Source organism: Physeter macrocephalus, chromosome 1 (genome assembly GCF_002837175.3).
Source record: "Physeter macrocephalus isolate SW-GA chromosome 1, ASM283717v5, whole genome shotgun sequence".
NCBI lineage: Eukaryota > Metazoa > Chordata > Mammalia > Artiodactyla > Physeteridae > Physeter > Physeter macrocephalus.
This window is the reverse complement of record NC_041214.2, coordinates 110,847,542-110,868,441: the sequence shown is the minus strand read 5'-3', so window position 1 is coordinate 110,868,441 and position 20,900 is coordinate 110,847,542. Positions and strand designations below refer to the sequence as shown.

General features: G+C 34.8%; 1 protein-coding gene across 2 annotated transcripts in view; it reads left to right on the top strand.

Moving 5' to 3' along the window:
* Positions 1 to 6,876: 6,876 nt before the first annotated feature.
* ZPLD1 (zona pellucida like domain containing 1) overlaps positions 6,877 to 20,900 on the top strand; it is a 66,093-nt gene continuing 52,069 nt past the window's right edge. Inside the window, exon 1 of one of the 2 annotated variants that reach the window (XM_055085755.1) lies at positions 6,877 to 6,947. The gene's annotated coding sequence lies outside the window, so the exon portion shown is untranslated. Of the gene's footprint in view, positions 6,948 to 20,637; positions 20,795 to 20,900 lie in introns of those variants that run through there. The other variant, XM_028487865.2, reaches the window with a different exon arrangement.

Below are 20,900 nucleotides of genomic sequence, written 5' to 3'. Positions count from 1 at the left end.
CATTTCAAAATGTAATAACGTTCACCTTCCAAAATATTTATTTGGCAAAAAGAAAATTATTTGACCTAATCATTGTTTATATAAAGTTAACACATGTTTTAGGAAACAATTTTTAAAGGACACCAGATCCTAAGAAAGAACTGTGTTTTAAGGACACTCTTTCAGTGTCCTTAATACATCCATCTATTTTCTTGTGGGAAAGGAATACACTGGGTTCAGATAACACAAGGTGGTTGCAAAAGTTTGTTTTATATAGACTATTTAACTATAGGATGAAAAAATGGGAGCTGGAGGCAAATTGGATTCTACTTCTCCAAAGCTGAGAGAATAGAAAAGAAAGCCTTTGCCCAGCAGAATTAGCAGATGGTCTAAATCTCCTTGGGGTACATGGGCTCAATTTAATACTGATTTAAGATTTATCATTCAAAGGGTTTAGCCTCTCCTGAGAATTTAATAAGCTAGGTAAGAATAAACTGTGTCATTCAATTTGAGCATTATAATTTGTCTAGTATGATTCAAAAGAGTTATTAAGGTAGCTTTTTATGCTTGGGAAAAACAAAGCAACACGGTGTCCAGCAGTCACACTAACTATGGCTGGTGTAGACCACTTCCGTAGAAAGTCAGATCTTAGATTCATCTGACTTCAAAAACTAGCCTTGATGAAGCAAGCATGATTCTATCCTCTGTATTTGAGATAAATCTGAGCAGACAGTGAATACATGGGAGCCCAGAGGCAAACCTCCAAAAGAATCATTCAGCCAAGAATAATGAGTTGACTATAATACGATAAAGTTTATTGTGAATAAATACAAATTCCTTCATTTCGAGTGCCGACAAATAAAAACTTTTGAGAAAAAAGTCTGTAAATTTATTAGATAGGGGAGCTGGAATTCAGCAGCAACATGTATAAAATTAGTCTACTGTATTAGGGCTCTCCAAAGAAACAGAACCAATGGTATAATATATTCTCTCTCTCTCTCTCTCTCCCTCTCTCTCTCTAAATATATATGTTTTACATATATATTTACTGTTGGCTGTATGGAGAGGGGTTAGAAGGTAAAACATTTAAAAGGTTTCTTTAAAATGATGTTGGAGAAAAATTGAGTAATATTTTTCCATTTATGAAGCTCAGGGAGTGAATACTTTTCCATATACATTGTATTTTCATCCATAATTGATACGTTTCTATAGGTCAAAACCATAGATCAGCAAAACTAGAAAATGTTAATTTTGTTCTTTATTTCTTATCCTCTGTTTTGTGAGGATAAAGCCACAAAATACCTTCCTGAATGTGTCAAAAAAGTAACTATGATGTTATGACTTTGAAATGATTATAATAAAACTAACATCAAGACAGTACCTTTGGGCGTACCATTTTTCCCCTTCATGATGTGGTACTTTTTATATGATAAAAATATATACGTGAAACTGTGATGTTGGGCCTCATGGACATTCAGCATTACGTATAAATGGACATAGAAAAGTCACTCTGTGACTCAGGAAAATGCCACTACTGGCTAATTGAGCAGTACTGTCTAAAAGAACAAGATTTTAACAGGAAACTGTCTCATTTTTTTCTAGTAAGAAAATGCCATTGACTATTACAACTTCTAGGCAACGTGGCAAACTAGTAGCTCAAAGATTTAATCCAGTCCAAACATGTGCAAATGATTTAAAAACATGAGACAGCACATAAAATGTGGGTAGTTTCAAATAAAAACCATGATCTACTCTTTCCTTGAAAAATTGGAATGTCTGGCAATGTTGAGTAATGTATTCCTGCATGCCAAAAGTCTCCTGAAAGAGTGTAGCCATTGCTTCGTGCCCTGGAATTGGATACGGTTCCAGCTTCTCACCCAATGTGCCCATGTGCCCCTTCACCAGGTAGTTTGCATCACTCATTTACATTACCTTCCAGCCCTTGTAGTCCTTGAAGTTTGTTTACTGTCTTAGAAAAGAGGTGATGCTCAATTTAACTAAAGATTTTAGAACAAACTCCCACCATCCTCGAATGTGTGTTGAAACTATTGCAGTAGCCTGTGTTTCTAGCTTAGAAATTTCTTAGAATCCTTGATTTTAAAAAGAGTGGGCCCATCTTATTATGACAATAGTGATATGATTAGAACAATTTTTCCTACCATTATCTAGTTTGTGGCTTTCGACATAGATTTGCTGGAAATACAAACCACAGTTTCTGTGCTTTTATTGGCAAATCGGGCTGTATTGGTGAACTGATACAGTAATTGCAGTTTTATAGCCATCAGGACGCCAATTTACAATTATTTTAAATTTAATGCTTTTGATTAGGCATTTCCAGAAATGAGTGTGCCTAAGTAATCTAAGAAACAAGGAGATGCCTTATAAATCTAGGATGATTTAAAAGCTTTCTTAAAGTTATTCAATGCCAAATACCTAATAAAGCTAGTTCCTGGAATTGATCATCTGTAAATAAATACCAAGAAATTATAGTACTATAAATACTATAATAACCATGAATTCTTCATTGAAAGCATCTAGAATATGTTAGTACATTGTATATAAGGAGAATCTCTAAAAATACCTGAAAAAACAAACAGAGGTTTAAGTATCATGAGACATATGAGCAACAATATACCAGTATTTCCACTGATGGTCTTAAAGTAATAAATTCAACATTCTTCTAATAACATTTTCCCCTTTTGTGGTACAATAATACCTTCAATACAATAAAATTTTAGCGTAGCCTGTAGCTGCTTGCTAACTTCTCAACCAACAATTTACGCTGATCAAGAAGTAAGGCTAATTTATTTGGTTTTTAGACTCTTGAGATTAGAAATATTTGGTTAAATTACTTGTTGAGTTGGGAAATCGATTGCACTTATGCCTAAAGCTTGTTTGGGTCCTCTTTCAAGTATGGCTGAATCTGTATTTATAATTTGTCTACAATGCTACATGGCCTGAAATCCCATTAGGACATAGAGCCAATTTCTTTGTGTATAAGAATACATGGGCTACAACTGGTTTTGTTAGTGCCTGAAAAAACTATAACACTCCTACAATGTAGCTCTGCAGTAAGAAACCTGTTAGGGTACACCTATGAGATGCCTACATGCCAATTGAAAATGAAAAGTAAAGTAAATTTGTGGGGGAGAATCTCTGATGTCAAAAACTATTTTCTGGGGACTTTCCTGGTGGGCCAGCAATAAAGAATCCACCTTATAATGCAGGGGAAGCGGCTTTGATCCCTGGTCAGGGAGCTAAAATCCCACGTGCCATGGGACAACTAAGCCCACGCGCCACAACTGCTGAGCTCATGCGCCTCAACTAGAGAGCTCCTGTGCTGCAAACTACAGAGCCCACATGCTCTGGAGCCCGCGTGCCACAGCTAGAGAGAAGCCCACACGCTGCAATGAGGAGCCCGCATGCCTCAACGAAGATCCTGAATGCTGCAACTGAGACCCAATGCAGCCAAAAATAAATAAATAAAATAAATAAATAATAAATAAATCTTAAACAAAATAGTTTCTGGCTGCTGGATTAATTGATTATATCAAAGTTTAAAAATCAACATATATGTATATTTATAAGATCCTTTATATATTGAGCTCAGGTCCATCTTAAAAAGAACTCTGAAAATGAGGCTAAAAATTTGGGTGATACAAACTTTATCAAGCACAGAGGTTTAGAGCTACAAAATTCTTATATTTATTTTATAATACCATTCTTTATTGTGAAGCTAAAACTTTGCCTTAATAGAAAATTATGCTAAAACCAGTCTTATTTGCCTTTTCCTTTAACTTTGAAAAAAACATATTTATATCTCCACTTTCAAATACATTTTCTGTAATTTGTCACTGTTTTTCTTCATTAATTCATTTATTCAAAATATATTATCGAGTGCCTCTTATGGGCCAGGCTTTCTCCTGAGTACTAGGGAAGCATTAGGGAACAAGAAGAACCTACAGTGGGGATTACATTCAGGTATGTGTCTGGAGGGAGAAGACTTATAAATAAGTTATGTAGTATGTTTGAAAATAAGTGCTATAAAACTGGATAAGAGGGAATCATTCAGGACACAGTTGTACATAGTGAAGTGAAGAGGGCAAAGACTGAGCCCTGGAAGCAGTTCCATCACTGAGAGATAACTTTGTGAGACTACAGTGGAAATCAACCTTTATCCCTTCCCCAATACACAGAGTGCTGGTGAATGTCAATTTCATCATTCTAGGTTTGACTCTAATAATAAAAAGACAAAAATCTCACCTTCATGTCCCACACCAGAAAGATACTTTTATTAAATGACAGAAAGAACATAACTCTTCTGTAAGCAAGGTCCTAAAATACCGACTTATTAACTATGCTCTATTATTGCTCCATGTGACAAGGAGGGCTTTTTACTTTCATTTTCTAGCTGGAGGAATTCAGTCATTGAGGTTTTAGTTATATGATTTTTAAAGGAAGATGGGAGTGAGCCATCTAGTTTGAGAAAACAGTTAGAAATCAGGGTTCCTTCCTAGTCTAAATTCAGTCTTTTTTAGGTACTAAAGGGCACTGGTCACTTCTTCTGATTATAAAACATCCTTTCCTGGACAGGATGACTGTCAGAGTTCCACTTCTGATGCTATCAGATACTGATGAATATTTTATGTGGCTAAATTATTCTCTGATACAAGCATATGTTGCATATACAACTAATCACTATTCAACCAAGTCACACAGCCTATAAGACAAGAAATCCCCTTAATAAAGGGCTCAGAGTTTTCAAATAGTTGGTACAATTCTCCCTTGGAAGTTTGTGGAATGTATGACATTGCTGTGTCAGCTACTTTATCTCAACTATTTTATATTTTCCTTGCGAAAGCCTCTAATGGAATTTCTCTCTTTTTAGCTAACCAACTTGTAGGGTATGTGTGTAATGGTATTCAATATTTATGAAATGTTCATTTTCTCATAGGATAGAAGCTGCTGATTTTTTGATGTAAATGACACAATTTATTAATTGCTACTTGAACCTGTTGCATTTTTATTTAACTTTTAAAATGGTAGAAAACATGGCAGAGATGCGTTCAAAGTAAAACCTGAAACATCGCTTGAAAATATCTCACTCAAAAGCTTCATTATAGAGTAAAACAGCCTCTGGAGAATGATGCTGCAGTTCTGTCAGCATAATTAGGACGGCCTAAAAAGAGGTTTCCTAGAATTGTTTTTATGTTTTTAATCAAGAAAATACAGGGCTTCCCTGGTGGCGCCGTGGTTGGGAGCCCGCCTGCTGATGCAGGGGACACGAGTTCGTGCCCCGGTCCGGGAGGATCCCACATGCCGCGGAGCGGCTGGGCCCGTGAGCCATGGCCGCTGGGCCTGCGCGTCCGGAGCCTGTGCTCCGCAACGGGCGGGGCCACGAGAGGGGCCACGATAGTGAGAGGCCCGCGTACCGAGAAAAAAAAAAAAAAAAAGAAAAGAAAATACAAAGAATTTTATATTGATGGTATTCAAAAAGTTGGTAGATTCATGTATCTCATATTTACTCAGGAGTAGAATGATATTATAACTATGCTTGTTTATGGAGCTCACACTTCCCTGAAAAACATGAACCTGAATTTGTCTGGTGTAGAAAGCACCAAACTCTCTTTCAGTACTAAACAGGAGATAGAAGGCATTGTGAATAGCCTCTGTCTATTATTTTTTAGTAGTTATATTAGCTTTAAATTCACTTACCATTTAGGGAAAGAGTTTGGTTCAGGGGATTTACTAGAAATCTTAAAAGGCTGAACTCTTGGATTTTAATCTCAGTTCACAGTAGCCATAGGCAACTTGCCTCTATCACAGAAGCAATTGAGAACTTAAATGTTGTTAAAGTACACTGAGCCAATTGAATAAAATGAAATTTTATAAAGGTATCAGCTAGTGGTATTACTGATAAAATAATGTCCTTTTTCAGAATAGCAATTATTATTAAACAGCTGATGGAGTAACATAAATCTATACAATGGGCTCCAAGCTTCCCCACAGTTATCCCTAAGCACAGTAGGGCATGAAGTGCATGAAGCAAAGCTTTACTATGGTCAAAGTATCTCAAAAACCTTTCCCTGTGGCACCCAAATCCCAGCTTCCCACTTTCTTCTCAATGAGAAATGATAATAGCTTTTGGGGTTGAATGCTTAGATGACATCCAAACCCATTCCAAGGCTCCCAAGCCTGGTGGAAGTCTCTAAACAAAAGCAGAGATTGTGAAGCAGGTTCAGTGTGTAGCTCATTTTCACAATTGGGTCCTGTTAGGTTTTTCGCATTGATGGCTTCTTAGTCATTATTATCCCAATCAAACCAGTTTTCACGATGATATTCCATATCCCATTTTCATCGCTACATGAAATGTAGTATTGAAAGGACCAGGCATCTTTCATGAAGCACAACAGGACATTGATAACCATGCAGATTAACTCCCAATCCAATCTCAGGCCTTGTTTCTTTTTTTTTTTTTTCTTGTTTCTTACTTTATCCAATCCAATCCAATCTCAGGCCTTGTTTCTTTTTTTTTTTTTTCTTGTTTCTTACTTTATGGTTTTTTTCTAGACCAGCAGGCTGATGAGGGCTCGCTTCACACATACCACTCAAGACTTCTGTACAGTGTAAAATAGAAGATCAAAAGCAAGTAGGAAAAAAAAAAAAGAGTAAGGGAATGAAATGAAAATTGAAAGAGATGTAGTTGGAAGCAAACAAAAGTCTATAAAAGATGAGCTCAAGTTTCATGTTGGTGATGATTAATCTTGCAAAAACTTCTGGGACCTGTGGAAGCATTTGCTTGTCTAAAATCCAGTTTTTTTTTTTTTAGACTTCTCATAATGAGCAACTCACCTCCCATTTGAAGGATCAAATCTTTTCTGAAAAAGTGTGGTAAGGCCAACACTCAGTCACACGCGGCAGAGCCGGGCACATGGAGGACAGCTGACTCCACAGAACCAGGGACTTGGGTAAGTGACCAGCACTGAAGCCACCTAATGTGACTACAAATGCTCCCTTTTTAGTAAGCATGGAAAATTCATTTTAATTTAATAACGTGTTTACGACATAAGGCAGCCTCCAGTAAAACTTTTCTGGTAGTATGGTTCCAGTGATGGGTAACGGTTGGGCTGGGAATTAAATGTAGCAAAAGAAAGTGAAAAACATCTTCCCATATTTGGAAACAGAAAGGTGGAAACAAAATTTTATTTTGTGAATTGTAGTCCCATATGAAATATTTTGATTAGATTTGGAGAAAGAACTGACTCTTTGGGCGGTTTCTTCAATTCTAAGCATAGAGCTTAAGGTCAAATGTTGTACAGGTTTGCCACACCATTGTATTCCAGACTCCAGTTCCATCCACGGTCTGCCACCAGTTGGCTTCAGCCCACAAATATTCCATTAATGGAAGCAAACAGGCAATTTATATTTGAGATTTCTTATCAGCGTTCTACCATACCAGAAAAGCTGGCTGAATACGGCATCATCTCTAATTACAGAGATTATATAATTGAAGATAATTATGATCTATTTTTCTTTTAAATGAAAATTATTTTAAGGATGAGCCTAGTATTGTTAGAATTCACGTGGAATCTTACACAACTTGGGAGAAGTCATCCATGACTTAGAGGGAACATTGTGATTTCCATTTCTTGGGTGATCTCTAAGGCTCCTTCTTTCCAAGATTGCCTTTGGTAAAATCAGTTGTTTGTGGTGTTAAGAAAGAGACCTCACTTCTTAGGTTCATGTGTTGGAGATAATAATCTTTTTGGTTCTCAGGAGTGTGACATTATTTATTTTGCTGCTCTAAATTGGCTTCTTATAATTTGTTTTAGGGGCCAAAGTAAAACAATTCTAAACTGTCAGTTTAAATAAATTTGGTAGTAACAACAAAGGAGTTGAATTCAGTTAAAAACCTAATATTTCTTTTAATACATAATAGAAAACATCTCTTTATTATTTTATTTTTCAGTTACTAGCTTTCTTCTGAGGCACATATCAGAACTACTATTTGAACCATTGCTCCTACTTATTTTTAAATGTCCCTAAATGACTTTTGATTTTTCTTCACTGATTGTTATAATGCTTAGAAAAACATAAAAACCTAGAAATATGCTCTATGTCCATTCATTTTAGAGATTTTCAGAAATATCCTCAAACTAAAAGATAGTTATTGTTATTAATAGTCACATAATATAGTATCAAGCTCATGCAAAATATTAAATTCTACATTCCTTTCAAGACTTTTAAAGCTTTTTTCCCCCTTTTAAAAGAATGTGTATAGTAATATGCAGAGGCAATAAAAAGTTGAATTTTTCTGCGAGGAAATCTTATTTTAAAGGTAATTTTTGAACCATGAGCAGATGCTCAGAGTATTATCTATTTAGTTAAGGCATCAAACAGAATTACTGACAATTCATGTTTTTGTAGCTTTTCCAAAAGCTTGAATAGTGTTAAGTTAATCTTTTGTATCATTTAAACACCTATTAACAATGTTTGCTTGCAAGGAATTCAATTTTTTGGTTCATTTACCAAATTTGTGGGCTTTTTTTTTTTTCCTGTATTTAAGATGGAATGTAAACTGGGTCAAGACTATAAATTAAACTTGATCTGGTTTGCTGTGTTTTGTCTTCATTACAAAATGGTGTAGCTAGGAGCCAGGCATAACAGCTTTACTAAGATATGATAAAGTAGACATTAGGCTGAGTTTTACAGATTCAGAGTCATTGATGATTGTTTTTAGATGTCTAATTTGATTTCAAACTGGGAATTATAGGAATTCCAAACTCTCAAGACTTCAATGGTGAGGTAAAGAAAGGAACACCTCAAAAAAGTAAATGATCAATTCAACTAGTTCAGTAGTACTTTTCCAAATATTTTAAGAACATCATAATAAGTATTTTATTGCTAATAACCAATGGCCTTTACCAAGGTTTATAGAAAAATATATTATTGAGAAAATGATATTGACTGAAAGAAATCCCCTCAGAAATGGACTGTGTCCTCTTCACCAGATTTACATGTTGTGTGTGTGATAGTCATATACTAATTGTTTAAAGCAGGGTCTGCAAACTTCTCTGTAAAGGGCAGATAGTAAATATATCAGTCTTTTTGGGTCTCTATAATGACTACTCATATTTGCCATTGTAGCTCAAATGTGGCCTTAGAAATATACGTGCACAAGTGAGTGTGGCTATGTTTCAATAACATTTCATTTGTAGACACTGGAATTTTTTGAGTTTATTTTTTGTTTTTTGTTTCTGTTTTTGGTTTTGGTTTTCTTTGGCCACGCCTCACAGTGGCTTGCAAGATCTTAGTTCCCTGGCCCAGGGATTGAACCTGTGCCCCTTGCAGTGGAAACACAGAGCCCTAACCACTGGACCGCCAGGGAATTCCTGACACTGGAATTTTTGAATTTTATATAATTTTGGCTTTTCATGAAATGTTATTCTTCTTTTGACTTTTTGCAACCATTTAAAATAATGTGAAAACTGCTTCTGCTCATGATCCATACAAAAATAGGTGATAGGTGGAATTCAGCCTGTAGGCCATAGTTTACTGAGCCCTGGTTTAAAGTATTAGTTTTCTAGAACTCGCAGTGGGTTATATGTACTAGTACCTCAAAAAATATAAAAACCAGAATTATATACTTGGATATTTATGGATTTTTTTAAAGTGACCAAAAATCATTTAGAATATAGAGAGCCAAACTTTGAAGAAGAAGAAGAAAAGCAGTTGCTAAGCCTCAAGAACAATGACGTTAAATATAGATTAATATGATGTTTTGTTATTTCTGTTTCTGTGAGCATGAAAAATTCAGATGCTGAATACACGAGATATTTTTAGTTTGGTTAAAAGGAACTGAGACCAAATGAAAACGTCAGTGGCTTTATTTGCAAAGTTAAGATTCTCTATAAAATAAGGTTGTCTTTAAACTTTCAATAACATTATAGTTATTTAATATGAAATTACATCATTAGAGAAAATAAGAAAGAATGAAGACCACTTATTGTCAAATTGTTAGAATTTAAAATACAATATTTGCTCAAATATGCTTGTCTAATAAATAGCCAGAGTTCATATAACCACACTATCTCTTAGTTGAACACACCATCATTAATGAAAATCGTTTGTACATTACATGAATTGTACTTTCAAATTAAATAATTTATCTCTAGATAAGATATATTATGGAATTGGAAAGAATTCATGGCTAACTTTTCTTTCTGTTTTAAATGTAATTAATAATAATTTGGATATAAGAAGTTAAAATAACTGATAGCTTTTAAAATAATCTTTTAGAGATTTTAAATCATTATCCATAGAATATATACATTTTTAAAACATGCGTATTTGTGTATTATGCATATTTGGGCTCACATATTTGAATTCTGGCACAGCAATTCTATTTAGGAACTTCTTTTGAATAAGTATTTAAAATTAAAGTAATATATTTTTGGCTTCTAAAATTCCTTGCTTTATCAATTCTGTCATAGAAATGTGTTCCATCAATGTTAGTGGAGTGAAAGTAGACTTAGGAAGGGACTATTTTTAACTTTGATGGGGTTCAGTTTGTAAAAATTTTAAAAATTGAAAATATTATTTACAGGGCGTAAAAATACTCCCTGAACGTTTCTGAAAAAGTGAAGTAATTAATTAAAGCTATTCAGATAACATAAAAATACTATCATTATCATGATTATTTAAGGGAAAGTAAAATCCATTTTTTAAAAAACAGAATCAGTTAACCAACTATATTCAAGCAATTTTTACTGCAAGAGTTTTATATACCTAGGTATAATTTCAAATCAAGTTCTAGACCCCAAATCTCATTTTCTTTTGTATTAAAACCACATAAAAATCAATACAAATGATTTCTAGTGATGGGTGGATGGATTTGAGGATTTTAAGTGATGTTTTGATGATATTGAAAATTTTAATTTCAATAGTGATGTAATCCTTAAAAAAAACCAAAACATTATCATGATCAGGATAGATGTCGATATGCTTGATCTTCTACATTTTGATAGTGTGTTACTATCCCTTTTGTAACAAGATAATCACTCCTTTAACAAACATATCTTGAGAATCTGCAATGGACCTGGCACTATGTTAAGTCCTAAATACAAAGGTGAAAATAACATTCTTGCTTTCATGAAACTTACAGGTTTATTAGGGGAGAACAAAGATGCACATCTTAGTCAACTGGGGTGGTTTTGACTGCAGGAGACATTTGGCAGTATCTGGAGATAGGAAGTGGTTATGACTTGAGGCAGAGTTCTTCTGGCACATAGTGGGTAGACGCCAAGGATGCTATTAAACATCTTACAATGCTGTTAAAATATCCTACAGCAAAGAATTTATCCAGTCTAAAATGTCAGTAATGCTGACTTTGATAAACCTTGATCTAAGTGTAAAACATTTTTAGAACTGTTATTATAGAATGATGCACAGACTCTGTTGGGAACACAGAAGAGTCAGTGGTCAATTTAATATCTCAACAAGCAAGAACGGTTGTCTTGATAGAGGAATATTTTCAAAGAAGAGCTGTGCTTGAGCTGATTCTTGAAAGGCTGAATGGAGAGATGTTCCTGTAGGGAGAGGGTGGAGTTGGAAAGAAGAGCTTTCCAGACAAAGTCAGCAAAGTGAGCAAAGGCATGGATGTGTAAAACAACTTCTTATCTTTGGGAACTATACAAAGTATAGTGTGTAGGTGGGGGTGGGAATTTGGGTAGGTAAGTAGGAATCTCATATCGGGAGCTTTTTCTTACTATGTCATGTAAAGTTGGGTTTTCTCCTGGAAGGTGTTAGAAATGATGAAAGATTTTGAGCAGGGACATAAGATGAGGCAGTCTATTTGTAGGATTCATCAGCCATGATGTGAAGTGTCGTGATTATTTAAGGGAAAGTAAAATCCTACTTCATTTGACCAGAGAAGAGACACAAGAGGATATAGTCTCTCAGTAGGAAAGAAGATTCCTTACTTCTTTTCCTATAAATGTTTTGCTTCTGATTCAATATCTTTCACTTTATTCGTCAGAACTATATTAAAGCAACAAAAACTTAGCCTTAACTCATTTTCTGTAGTTTTATAAATGTGTTATGTTGCTGATTGGCTGACTCTTGGGGACAGAAGCTGCCATGTTGTAGCTTCAGGTAGCATTGTCCTTCCTTGGAGGTTCTATTTTCAGACTCTTGTGTAGCCATGGTGAAGAAAAAAAAAAATCTGCTTACCAATGAAAAAAAGACAACTATAAATGGAATCTCAGCTATAGCAAAACCTTATTCTTCTGTCTCAGTGGTTCTCAACCCTGGATTGAGATTCATTAGAATCGCTGGAGGGAGAGATCTGAAAACTCATTAGAATCGCTGGAGGGAGAGATTTGCGTTTCTGTATTTCTTGAAACTCTTCACATTAACTCAGACAACTCTGCTATGGATACAAAATATTAACCCCACATTTTTTTATTTGGCTTTGAAATGACTTCTTTTTTAGATGTTTTCCATTGTAAACACACCTTCTTCTTTCCGTTAAAAGTTAAAATGATCTTTTAATTTTTTTTAGCATACACCTACTTTCAAAGAGTAGCTTTCTGACAGTGTAACAGAGCAAGAGGGAAGTAGTCTATGATTTCTTATATAAAATCCACAAACTGTATGAATCTCACTCATGTAGCAGAGAGATAACTAGAGATTTGAACATGAAGTTTTGAACTGTGATATTTATATTGATACTTTTAAATGGTCTTATTTTGTGCTGCCCATCTCTATGATCAATTAGTTCAAGTGGCTAGTGAGTGTGGTGCAATGAAGCAGGTCTAGGAGTTTGATCTTCCTATGGCCCACTCCCTGTTCTTTAGCCATAGATTATATTATTATTATCCTTTTGCTTGCTTCTTTTGTGGGGCCAGTCAAAACTTGTTTGTGGGTAGGGACATTTAGCCCATGTGTACCATATTTCTACCTTATTCTAAACTGGTGGGTTTCAAACTTTTGACTATAACTCACAGTCAGATATTTTACATTGTGATCTAGTAGACACACTTCCATCCATACATGTATAGCACATAAACATTTTACAAAAATAATCTATTCCATTCCATCCTATACTATCCCATACTATTCTATTTCATGAGAAATGTTATTCTTGACCCACTAAGCTAAAATACTAGCACAATAGTTATTTTAAAAGGTTTTTCTAATCTAAACCCATGATTTTCTGCACAGCCTGTGGGTTATAGCATCCTCCTAAGGGGGTCAGTAAAACCCTCAAGGGGTGTGCAGATAGCTTGAAAACAAAACTGTTCTTTGTTCCATTGCTTTGATTTGGGTTTAGTGAAGAGAGTTAATTTATATAGATTTTCAAATATCGATGTAGGAGAAAATGAGATTATTTAACGTTTTTGAAAGATCTAATCCCTACTTTTCTTCAAATCCCTTTTATATTTTATCTTTTTCATGGAGTCATCTGATGAGTGGACCAAACTAAACACCCATTGAAATTCACTTAACAGTTAAGTATGTATTGCTGTGTGACACCTTTTGTGTAATTCTTTGGGTCAGAGACATATATGTTATGATGAGCTTTGGTTTTCATACTGTTCTTGATTGACTATTTACCAAAGTAGTCTGAAGAGGTGAGATCTCCGTGACTCTGAGGATTTATGTTTAAATTTGCCAAAGGTCCTGCTGTACTAGTTATAATGAAACACTGTCTGCAGTCTCATCCACAATAATACCTTCTTTTGCTCACCTCCTTCCCCTCACTGACTTCTGTCTGGGATCCACTGTAAGGGCAGTTTACCTTACCTACTCTGGCCCACAGCCATCTAGAGCTTGCCTGATGGTTCAGATCCCAGAGACCATTTTGGTTTATGAGAGAGAGCTGAAAAATTGTGTTTAAAATTATGTCTTATATTCCTAACCCTGGATATAACCAGGACTATAACTTTGTTAGAATTATGTTCATCTCATCTAAAACACAAAAGCTCATAAGCTATCTTCTTAAGAAGTGATAACTCTCCTCCCCTTCATAACTCTCATTCTCCAATATCTTGACCTCATTGACTTTCATCCTATAAACGTTAGGCTGATTTCTGCCTGTTTCCCCTAACTCTATTAGGTAAAGGATGAAATGTCCTTTTTTCAAAGGTTCTGTAACCCAGTTTTAGTTAGTCACTTAGATCATGTAGGTCCTTATTTTACAGATAACCAGAAAATCGAAGAGAAGCAAAATGAGTTACTCAAGTTATCACAGAATAAGTTACCACTAGATCCCCTGATTTTGAGTTTTTATTATGATAAATTACAAATATACAAGATATTGAAATAAAAGCATCATCTTTAATATTTTTTCTATATTTCCTACACACACACACACAAACTTTTTTTTCAATGAGTTATTTTTAAAACAGAAATACTGCCGATCCTTGAAAGTCAGGATTAATGCTGAATTCTGTCCTCTTAACTACTGATTTTCAGAGTAAGGATTTGATATAATGATCACTTCCAGTGATCTATGAATAACCTTTTAAATTCATAAAATAGAAACAATTAATGTGGTGCTTATTGAAATGTTTAAATAGAAGGATTTAAATTTTAAGTTCTCCCCGACTTCCACATCAATTCTTGAGTAATGCTTTTGTGTGTATATGCTACTTGATCCAACTGGCTAAAACTTTGGTGGATCTCATTTCATTATGTCCCGAAGTGTGTGCTTTGTGGACCCAATTTTGCTGTTAGCAAATAGCTTAGTTAGAGATATTAGAAATTATTACTTTGGACGCATCTTTTAGTTACCTTGTTTTATATTACCTATTACAAGCATGCACTACCTAGGAAGAACATTTAGCCACTTGGTATCAATTCCCACATCTAAAAAACAAAGGCAGCTCTCTGTTCACTTCAATGTATTCCTCAGAGTGTTGTCATGAAGGTTAATATTACATTCCCCCAAATAGTTCAACATGACAAAAAAAATTATGAACATTAATGAGAACAGGGTTGAAAATGTATTTCAGGCAGAACAAAGTGCTGTTATAAATTACCAGCTGCCTATTTTATTTTGTGATTATTGCTTCCTAAAGGCTTTTGAGACCTTTGAGAAACAAATAAATATAGATGCAAGGAGAAATAAATAAAAGTATAAAACCAATAACAACTTAATTTATATTTTTTCATGTAATTTTAATTTTACCATTTTTGTCTGTGGAAGGACAGAGCTGCTCCAAAAGTGAAAGCGCTATTGCCTTTTTTTTTTTCTTAACACTATTGAGATCAGGCTGTGAGACCTCTTACAGGTTTTATTTCTTATAAAAATGACAAGAGATAGATATGAGGGTGTTCTAGATGCAACATTTGCCACCTAATTGATTGTCATAGACAGAGTTAAAAAAGCAGTAGAAGGTCTCTAAATCTTCTTGATATAGTAAACCTAAATTCTGATAAGGGAGGTGATTTTAGAAAGAAGTTTCTGGGGAATTTATCACTATTCTCCTAGAGTTGTTAAAACATCATGCATTCATTGGCTCTTTATAACTGGAAGTCACCTCAGTCATTTCTAGCCAAACATTTCATTTCACACATGAGGTAACTGAGGGTAAGGCACATTATGTGACTTCCCCAAGACCACAGACAATTAGTGATGAAATGGGAACCAGAGCCCAAGCCTATGGTTATATTTATTCAAAAGTATGTTAGTGTGTGTTGCATAAATGTCACATAAATGTTAGTGTGTGTTGCATAAATGTCCCCAAGACCATAGACAATTAGTGATGAAATGGGAACCAGAGCCCAAGCCTATGGTTATATTTACTCAAAGGTATGTTAGTGTGTGTTGCATAAATGTCATATTATATGAATTAATGGGCAACATGAAAACAAAAATATCTCAGTAAGCCTCTAGAAGGAAGTTGTTGGGAGGCCCAGCCTGTAATTTATGATGATACAACAATGTTTTTTCCTAAGAAATCTTTCATTATCCCAAGGTCATAAACATATTCTCCATAAATTAACCTCTAGAAGTTTTAATGTTGATAATGTAATTACGAAGTTGAAGTGTTTGTCTTTTGATTAAAAACTTTTGGAGGGCAGAAACACGTATTCAGAAATGCATATTCTGTGCATTTAGTGAAGTTACATCAAACTGGCATTTATCATCAACAAATTCAACTATGTAATCTTGGAGAAAAAAGAGAAATACAATTAATTTAAATAGCATGTTCGGTCTTCCTGTTATTCCAGTCAATGAATTTATTTATGACTTTATGTAAGCATGAGATAGACAACATCAAACTGATATCCTACAGTTGATCTTAGTTCCCCTGTAACTCTGAGTGTAAGCATCTCAAAGTGTGGTATATGATTTTAGCATTTAAAGGTGTGATTCTATCTCAGCTTTTATTATGGTTTCTGAAGGAAAACAACCATTTACTCTGTGTTTAGTGTGAGGTTTTCCTGATGTTCTGTTTTGAGTAATTGAAAAATATCTTCTGAATTTTTTAAGGATCAACATTAAATTAACACTATAAATGACCAAACCTAGCTATTCTTGAAGATTTTAAGCTCAAATTCTGACTATTTATCTGTAAGTCTAAGCAGACTTTGATAGTCAATTTTTAACAGGTTTTTGAGAAATATTTGATTTTATATGCAAGTAGTTAACTGACGTACAGAATAGGAAATTGAATATAATAAATTTTTATAAAAGGCAATTTAATATGTTTGAAGGAGTTTAATTATCTGCTATAATAATCCATCTATAAATTATTTAACTAGCGCTTAAAAATAGATTTTAAAATTTGTTCAGTCTTACATTTTCTTAACTATCTCAATAATATATATAATCATATATAATCATGTCAATTTTACCTTAAAAGTCTGAATTGTTTACTCAGTTACACATCTCAAATCAAAATAAAAGGACAAAACTGTTAGTTAAGTAGGTCAAATTCTCTAACACATTTGAATTACTAAGAATACCAACATGCATAGATTCTGTAACATGAAAAATGATTCTCTAGTTTTTGATTATCTTTAACACTTCTATGCCTACATAATCCTGGGGTTAACAGATGCTGATAGATAGAAAGCACTCATCTTCTAAGCTAACTGCAATTGCTTATTAGCCAGAGGTTTTGACTGGGACAATGGGTAGATTCTTATTAGTAATCATCATGCAACATAACCTTATTTACAGCCTATACAAGGACTTGATAAATTAGAGAAGAATTGTTATAGCCCACATGACTTTTCCAGACCATATAATCCACATTTCTAATGTTCTTTAGATTCATGTTACATGTTAACTCATTTTTTCTCTCTGCAATCTCAGTCATGCAGCTCTTAATATTTGATTAACTTTTGCATTTATGGACTCAAGATATTTGAATGAATTTCATCTAGCTTTAAATATTTCTGATTTTGACAGAATCTTGCATTTTCTCACATTCTTTTGGTCTGGTGGGACCACAGAATTCTTACCAACGTAAAGTGCTCAGATTTTCTGTATTACAAGAGACTAAAGGGCTATCACACCTTAAGTGCAAAGCATAAACCTTTGCATTTAGTTGTATTAACTTTTTGGTCTCTTTTTTTGGATCCCAGATTAAGGAAAAAAAAACAGGTATAAAATATACTTTTGGTGAATTGGGGAAAATTGAATATTGAATTGATATTGGATGCTACTATGAGTTAATTGTAGTTTTCTTAAGTTTGGTAATGGTATTGTGGTTATGTAGAGATGGTCCATTTTTTCTTATGAGATGTGTGCTGAAATATTAAGGGCCAAAATGTCTGAAACTTAATACCAAATGATTCAACAATCACCATCACCACCACAGCAGAGAGATGGATGGATGGAGAGAGAAAGTAAAACAAAACTATGAGAAAATAATATCTACATGGTCCCTTCACATCTCAAGACTGTGATCGAGTCCATGGCGGCCTCAGCATCTGAGAATGTAACCTTGATAATATAGATCTCATCTCCAAAGATACTAATCTATTCAATTGTGAGAAGAAAACCTGGCTGTGAACGGCTCATGGATAATGTATATCTCTGTACAGTGTTTTGTATTTAAAATTAGTTTGCATCTTGGATACATTCAAATGAAGATTTGTTCTTTCTCTTTAAGTGAACTCAAATTATGCAAGAGACTGATTTTTGTCCATGGCAGGAAACACTTAATCTTGCCATTTCAAGATAACTCTGGTTTAAAATTTAGTTTCTTTGGTGTTAACTATTCAGTCATAGTCAATATTCTCTTAATCCCCCTTCTCCTAACTCCTCATGTTTCATGTATGGAAAGGGATGGTAGGGAGATAGTATAGTGCAGGTTTAAGAGCACAGATTCTGTAGCCAGATAACCTGGGTTCAGGTGCCATCTCTATCACCTCCTAGGTGAGTGACCTAAAGTAAGCTATCTAACTATCCTGTGCTTCAATTTCTTCACCTGTAAAATGGGGACAATTATAGTACTTATAAGTTTGCAGTGAGAATTTAAAGGTAATATTGGTAAATAATGTTTAATAACTATTAAATAATGGTTATCAATAGTAATTATATAAACAAATAAATGATAAAAATTGATAAAGTATCTGATGAACAAATTCTTGCCTAGGTGGCTCCTTAGAGTTATGGGAGAAGCTACAGAGTGAAAAATCAGCAGGTGTAGGATCCAGTATTACTAACTACTCATAGGATTTTAGGCAATCTAAGATCTCTTTGGGTTTTAGTAAATGCAGATGTTGGAGAAATGATCTCTAAGGAATTTTCCAGTTCTAATGCTTTATGATGTTACAGGAGAGATGTAAGTTCTAAATAAATATCAAAGTCCTTTGAATAGTATAAAATATTTGATAAATGAATGTTACAGAAATCATCCCATGAGGTACACTCACAATATGCTTTCAGGAACAGGATCCTGGGAGGAGAATGACCAGAAGCATTGTTGCTTGCTGGCATCATTTACCCTTTGGCCTCTAGCATTCAACCTGCTCAGCCATGCACATTGATTATTTTACCCATTTCTGCCTTCCACACATGGGGGATTAATCTCAATGCTAAGATCTCATGTGGCCTTAGAGCTCTATCTCCATAGAGATAGAAGAGAAGCTTTTTGACAAATCACCTGCAGCCATGGAGATTGTAGAGCCATGGTCAGATTGATTTGCTTTTTCAAGACAAAATTGGAAATTCAAATATTATGTTACAGGCACTGTGTCTCCATGCCACAGTACACCCCACCTCTTTCCTTGCTATCTGTCTCTGTCTTGACGGTTATTTCCATCATAATGGAGCAAGCCTAACAATGTGGGCATGGTACCAGCTCCTATTGCTGTCTGATGCTCCAATGGGCTTTGGATATATGCGCATGTTGAGGGAACATTTAAATAATGTTTGTGTGCTGCACAGTCATAGAAACAACATTTCCACACCAGCTCCTTTGATCTCCTAAAAACCAGCTATCATAATACAAGCAGATGTTTGAATGGGTAGAAATAAATCCAGGTGGCTCCAGCCTACCCCGTGGGGCCTCATATGACTCCATTGGCTCATTCAGGTTTGCCATTCCCCTGATCTTAGTGGGCACAGTTATCACATTTCAAGTAGGCCTGAGTTCCAACCACAAAATTAAAACAAACAAACAAAAAAACCCTTTCTACTAGAATGGTAAGGGGTCAGTGTTAGAGTTGGGGAGAAAAAAAAAAGCGAGGAGAATCAGTTTCTTCAGCTGAAAAACTCAAGGAGAGCAGTCTATGTCATGGATTATTAGCAGCTCTGGAGCAAAAGATGTGCTTGACTTTAGTTTAAACCTGGTGCCAGTGTCAAAATACAGATGGCAGCAAATTGTAAATACTTAGCAGGTTGCCAAATTTGTCTGAAGCAACTTGGAAGTGGAAATAATTCAGGAGGGAGCCAAAATCAGAAAAGCCTCCACAAAGGAGACATATTCCTGGAGAAAAAGAGCATTTGAGCAGAGGACAATGCATATGAGAAAAAGAAAACAAACAAAAGCATGACATGTTCTGGAAGTTGTGATAAGAGCATATGCTAGACCACATATTGTGTGAGGTGGGGGTGGATAAGGAAGAGGTAAAGTAAACTAACAGGGAATGTTTGGAGTCAGATTGAGGAATTGATGAGGAACTTACATAAAGATGCCAGTAAAGTTGCAAGTAACAGGAGTGAAGCCTTTGGTATCTATGTGAGGGGTAGGATCAGTAGAGTTGCAAATAACTATTAAAACTGTAGTTGGAGTTACTGATTGAAACATAGGGCTAAAAATACAGGAGAAAAATATGATTGGGTGAAAAGTTAAGGTTTGTGTGTATTGCATCAGATACACACATAGGACTTCGATATGGAATACTTAGGCTGGAAATACAGGTCTGGATGTGAGGAGAGAGAGAAGAGCTGAAAATCTGATGACAAGAGAAGTATAGGGACTGGAAGTTTAAATTTGTATGAAGTTGGGAAGTTTCAAGGATAGAAAGATGAGGAGTGTGTTCAGTGTGGTAGGAAATGAGCAATCATAATTGAAGGAGATTGGGTTGTTTGTTTTTTTGATATTGAACTGCATGAGCTGCCTGTATATTTTGGAGATTAATCCTTTGTCAGTTGCTTCATTTACAAATATTTTCTCCCATTCTGAGGGTTGTCTTTTCATCTTCAATCCAAAAATGGGCAGAAGACCTAAATAGACATTTCTCCAAAGAAGGTATACAGATTGCCAACAAACTCATGAAAGAATGCTCAGCATCACTAATCATTAGAGGAATGCAAATCAAAACTACAATGAGGTATCACCTCACACTGGTAAGAATGGCCATCATCAAAAAATCTACAAACAGTAAATGCTGGAGAGGGTGTGGAGAAAAGGGAACCCTCTTGCACTGTTGGTGGGAATGTAAATTGATACAGC